The 5,718-nt window shown below is 42.2% G+C and overlaps 1 protein-coding gene across 3 annotated transcripts in view; it reads right to left on the reverse strand.

Annotated features, from left to right (window-relative positions):
- The window catches only part of NRG2 (neuregulin 2), a 181,563-nt gene that overhangs the window by 174,765 nt on the left and 1,080 nt on the right, over positions 1-5,718 (reverse strand). The gene's annotated exons all lie outside the window — the stretch shown is intronic.

The raw sequence follows: 5,718 nt of genomic DNA on the forward strand, positions 1-5,718 counted from the left end.
TCACCAAGATTCATTTGTGTGTACTGTTGTTTTTAAAGGAGTCTACTTGAACTTCACATAAGACAGTCATTTTTTCAAACGTCATAATTTAGCACGTCCACTGCTCAATTCATCTACTTTCCTCAGTTTTCTAAAGAGCTCCCTATATCATCTCTTGAAATTCACAAACTGGGTTTATCTCTATGTACAAATTCCAATAAGTAAGTGGGGAGGGTTAATTCACGGGAAACAAGTAAGACAAAAATCCCCATTTCACACACATCCATCCAAACTCAAAATTTGGAGGGAAATTTCTTTTACCTTTGATGTAAATTATACTACCAACGCTTCAGACCCTGAAAAGAAAGACCCAAGAACAAGTGTCAAAGACTGCACAGGGGAAACTTCATTGATAGTGAGATCATTCCTTTTTCAAGTCAATGTTCAAAATTGCCATATGCCACTAAACCAACAGGCTTTAGAGGGTTAAGACGTCCCACTGTTTAGATTTGCATATTTGCTTTCCCCTACTTATCCAAATGGAAATTCCTCGATCCTCTGAAATTTTAACACTACGTTCAAATCAGTTACCTTAAACATACTTCAAAATAGTATTCAAGTGGCTAATTCCCCCTGGAGTCATACCAGCTATACAGGAATATGATCAAAATCAACCTCTTCATCAGCAACTGGGGTCTTTGGTTTCTAAATGAGAATCGAAGCAATCATGCACTGTGGAGTTTTCTCTTCCCATATATGGGATCATGTGATTTCCCACATGGATGCTATTGTGAGATTACCTACCAAGAGTGTAAACAGTGGGAACTGCTGTATGGGCAGAGCTGCAGCCCTAAAGCTCAGTGACAAACCTTTGGATCTCTCCTTTGAGCACCCCAATTAAGACTCACAAAATTCACTGCCATAAAAAACTTCTTAATGGCAAAGTATCTGAAAAATAAGTTGGTATTTTTATTCCTCACTCTAGGGTTATATTTGTAAGGTAGGATATTGGTTAAGATCTTGGATTAGGTTTAAAAAAAAAATATATATATATATATATATATACACACACACACACTACTTGGGAAGAATTTACCATAATATTGGCTTAATGGCAAAATTAACATTCTCCATCTGTTAAGAAAAAAAATAAGATTACTTTGAAAAACATTTTGCTTTTAGAGAAATACACATTTCAAGAATATGTTATAATTGCCTAAGAGCTGGGTAGCTGAGGACAGGGGTAAGAAGAAGACTTTTCACCGTATATTTTTATGTGCTTTCTAAGTTTTGAACCATATGAAAGTGTTACATATTCAAAAATATAAATACAACTTTATAAAGGAAAAAATTAATGACATATTTGCTATTAGGAAATGAAATTAAAATGTCATAGATAGGGACTTCCCTGGTGGCGCAGTGGTTAAGAATCCACCTACCAATGCAGGGGACATGGGTTCCAGCCCTGGTCCGGGAAGATCCCACATGCCCCGGAGGAACTAAGCCCATGCGCCGCAACTACTGAGCCTGCGCTCTAGAGCCCAAGAGCCACAACTACTGCAGCCCGCGCACCTAGAGCCCATGCTCCACAACAAGAGAAGCCACCACAATGAGAAGCCCGAGCACCGCAACGTAGAGTAGCCCTCGCTCGCCGCCGCAACTAGAGAAAGCCCGCACAGCAACAAAGACCCAACGTAGCCAAAAAAAAAAAAAAAAAAGTCCTAGATAATAAAAGATGGTTAAGAGCCTTGGGACCAAGGAGAAGTTAGTCACCTAGCTAGTTAATATAACACCCTCTCTAGCCCCCAAACCTTTTGTTAATTCAAGTTGATAGTTACCTTATTTTTGTTTAAACATGGGGGGGCGGTGATAACCTGCCTTCCAAAAAAAAAAAAAGAGGGTCTTCTTCAACAAGACCTAGATTCTCCACTGCTCAGATCCCATTAACACTAATCAGCACAATGATTAAGCACATTGTGGTTAAGTACTCTAGTTGATTACGACTCCTTCAGGAAAAAAGGTTCCCATAGCGACAGGTAAGGGCTATCATCAAACTCAGCTTTTCAGCACAGGACTTGATGTCACAGATAGGAGAGTTAAGATTGTTTTAGTATTAATCTGGAGGCTTGCTTTTTGAACTTCACTTGACTTCATCCATTCAAAAAACACTTATGAGAATCCCTCTGTAAGCCACCGGCAGTACCAAACATTGAAAGTCAGGAGAGCTAGGAGAAAGACCTCAAAGATAAGATATGGTTCCTGCCCCCAAGAATCCCAGTCTGCTGAGGAAAGCAGCCACTGAAAGAAATAATGACATTGTGATGGTAATTCTACCCCTAAATCTATAATCAAGCCTGTCCTCACCACTAGGACTGGTCAGTTTCTAATCTAGTTTCACTTTCCCCATCTTCAAGCTGCAGCACAGCTGGGTTTCCAGCTGGCTGGGGAAGAAAAGATTCTTTAAATAAACAGCACTTTAAAAATATGCAGTCGCTTTTGCTATACTGAATTTTGTGAACCACCTTGCCCTAATATGTGAATCTGGGTGCCACATTAATTTAAAACTATCCTAAAGAACATAAAGTCCCCCAGGAATACACCTTTTCTAGCTTTAACAACAAAGTACACTACGTTGGAAGAAAAAGGCAAATCATAAAGTCCCAAAGGAAGAATGATCTTTCTTTTAAAAAAAAAAATATCTATTGCATCTATTCAATAAGGAAACAATTTAAAAAAACATACACATATAGGAAAGCAAATGATAGAGTGTGATTAAACCAAAATATATGCAACCGTCATTAAAAATGTAGGACTATTTGCAGAACAGGATGCTTTCATAGCATTGTACAGAGTTGCTAATCCCTGAGAGTCCTTTTCAAATCTTTTTCCTGTTCTTTCCTCAGAAGGCACAGAAAACACCTCCATATATGTAATGAGAAATGCAAAGATTTTACTCCACTCTTTACCACCAGAGGTAGTAATTTGGGATGAATGATACACATTAGATCTATAAAAATGCCCCTCTGGCACACATTGCTATTCCAGAAGGACTTAACAGGCTACAAGTCAACATTTCATAGTTGTGGTAAAATTAGCCATTTATGAAGACCTTTATCTCTCTGTATGGTACCTTATCCCAAAGTCCTGGCCCACCAAAAGACAGCTTTCTGGACAATCTCCCTAGGAACCATACCTCTCAGAGCCCAGACAGGCTCACAGCTGAAAATGGCTAAATAAAGTACAATTTAACCACAGTTGCTCAATATAACGGCCATGATGACAGTTTCCAGGTGCCAGTTTCCCTATTTTGCAATGGGCAGATCTGCTCCAAGGAGAAAATGTTCCCAATGACCCTGTGGCCCAGACGGCTTTTTTTAGAGATAGAAAACAGAAAATGAATTTGTTAGTTATTTCCTGCTGAGCACGAGTAAGGTGTTGTGGTTAGTTAGGAAGATTTGTTTCCTTATTTAATATACCATTACTAGTGCATGTTTTCTTCAACCACATTGTAGACAATAAGAAAATGTAGTTTATGCTCTTCTGTCATATTATCAACCAGTTCCACAAGTTTCCTCTCACAAAAATGTCCTTTAATTTCTAATCCCCTTAGATAAAGCCCCCAAACTGACTTGTATCTATATACTATCAACTCAAAGCAAAACTTTTTGCACTCTAAAATGTTTACTCCCATACACTTTCCTGCCCCTTGATAATTTGTGGTGTATGAGGGCCCTCTCGTTAGCAGGGATTGCAGTCCTAAATTTATCTTTTTGAGAACTATATTGCACATGCTATGTTCATAATATGAGATGACCACAACCTAAAAGCAGACTATATTTCTGAACCCCAGTTCTTTCATGATCTCCACATTCAACGATTAAGCTATTAAACACTCACTAAAACAAACAAGGTAGAATTGATGGAGGAAGGAGGAAAGGAGGAGGAAGACAGGGGACGATGACCACTGGGGCTCAGTGGACCAGACAAGGGATTATGTGGCAATGTGCGCGACGCACATTCAGGAGCAACTCACTGAAAGTCAAAACAGAAGCTGTCCTTGGATAAGGTTCAATAAATGTTTTTACTATTTCCCACTGCACAATACAGTTCCACAGCTCCCCAAGGGATCTCAGACAAAATGCTTAACACAATAAAAAATTAGAAATTCTTAACTGGTCTCAATTTGTCATCATCAAACATTTCAGAGCATAAAACCAACATTAAAGAGCAGTCAACAATATTCCTCAGGACAATGTCAGAGAGATAAACTGCTGTTATCACCAAAGTTTCTTTCTTCTTATTAAGACACTGCAAGAGTCTTCTGATTAAAGTGGTCACAGTTTAACATAATACCTAGATATACTCTCACCACTAAACTAAAATTCGTCTCCTGAAGGACAGGGGTGGGGAGGGGGCGGGGGACGTGGGGTAGAAGGGAAGCTTTTGAAAGTCAAAGGCATTGATCTAGAAAGATGAGGGCAGCAAAACTTCCTACAAGCTGTTACACATTCTTTGCTACTCAAAGCCTATTTATACTACCCAGAATCACTTGGTAAACTAGTAAACACACCAACTTCTATGACAGACCAGGACATCTGTCACAATTCAGTGATTACACAGCTCAAAGTCACACTGCAAACACCAAATCCAGCCTTTGGGGATAAAATGAAACCCCAATATGAATAAGCACAAGACAAGCTAACATCAAACACTCCAGTCTGGGGACAATTTGGTTCGAAATATCTTACTGAGAAGTAAGTACTGGATTCAGGGACAAGAAAAAAAAAGATCTTAAACTGACATTTCTTTGACTTTTGACATTGGAGACCTCCATTCCCAGCCGCACAGATCTACAGATTTCAGTGTTTTGTTTCTAATCACCTGCAGTCCTGTTCAGCACCCAACATCATGAAGATGAGATATGCAGTCAACACATCCTGCTGGTGAGATGTCAGAGCTGAACTTACAGCATTCAGCAGAAGTTACTCTATTTTGCCGTCATCACAATCAACAGACCTAGGAAGATCTCCCAGAAACAGCCAAAAGAGGTGTCTGCTCACTAGTCGTGGAGGTTAAGAGAGGGCTGTGCTACCAGCTTAGAAAAGACAGGCAATCACGATGCAGAAAAAAACCCTGAGCCACATGGGGGACAGAAAACAGTAGCAGAAAAAGTCCCAACTCTGCCTGCGCCAGCGGTGTGGATGAGCTGACCGGGAGCCCAGGAGAGGAAGGAGGGGGCGGGGGCCATGATTCCCTAGGAGAACTTGTAAGCGGAGGCCTTCACAGCCTGGGAATCTGCCCAGCTGCTCCTGCAGACCCTGCCAGCCTGGGCAAGGCAGGCCCGTGGGAGCAGAGCGGGCAAGGCCTCCGAGGGTCACTCCTGACTCACTGAGCCTCGGGCCAGCAACACCAGGACCTCTCCGTTTTTCCTGCCGCTACTGGGCTATGATGGCAGTTTTCCAGCCCCACATGCCATACATCAGCCGCAGATCCCTGCTGGCACAGGCCAGCGCGTCCCCCCGCCCCCACCCCTGGCACACTTTGAGCCTGATCCTCCTTCTCCCCAGCCCAACACCCTCACCCACCATGCCAAACGCCCTGCACAGGGGCGGCCCCACCCCCCAGCGGCCGGCCGGGGCGCTGCCAGGCCTGGGCACCTGCAGCACCTCCCGCCCCACCCCCATTCTCCACAGCTTCGCCCCTCCCCCCTTTCTCTAGCAGAGGGAGGGGGCGACTCAC

Source organism: Globicephala melas, chromosome 3 (assembly GCF_963455315.2).
Source record: "Globicephala melas chromosome 3, mGloMel1.2, whole genome shotgun sequence".
NCBI lineage: Eukaryota > Metazoa > Chordata > Mammalia > Artiodactyla > Delphinidae > Globicephala > Globicephala melas.